A 481-nucleotide genomic window follows, 5' to 3' on the forward strand; every position below is an offset into this window, starting at 1 on the left:
TTTATTATTTTGAGGGTGAATTCCATGAAAGTTGATAATCCAACGTCTTAACCTTGTCTAGTGTGTGGGAGAGGGTGGTCCATCCATAATAAAATATTGGTCCATTCAAATGGAAAATTGTAAATGGTGAACTTTTTTTGCATGAAATGCTACATTTATGGTTGTGCCAAACTTTTAAGTCTTAAAGCTACTTAACATAATCATGTATATTTATATGGAAAACATACATAAGTTTTACTTTATATAAAACATAAGAGGGGCTGTAGATATACCTCAGTGGCATAAGCACCTACCTGGTAAATTCAACGTTCCACGTTTGATTCCTGCCTCTCTTGCCATGTCGGTCCCAGATCCCTGGGTGTACCATTTGGTCCTGGAACTGGGCGTTGTGGCCCATGTCTGTAATTCCAGCATTTCAGAGGCTGAGATAGAAGTATCTCTTCAAGTTTGAGAGCAGCCTGGGGGCTATAAAAGTGAGTAC

This window comes from Octodon degus, unplaced genomic scaffold (genome assembly GCF_000260255.1).
Source record: "Octodon degus isolate 3935 unplaced genomic scaffold, OctDeg1.0 scaffold00283, whole genome shotgun sequence".
Classification (NCBI taxonomy): Eukaryota; Metazoa; Chordata; class Mammalia; order Rodentia; family Octodontidae; genus Octodon; species Octodon degus.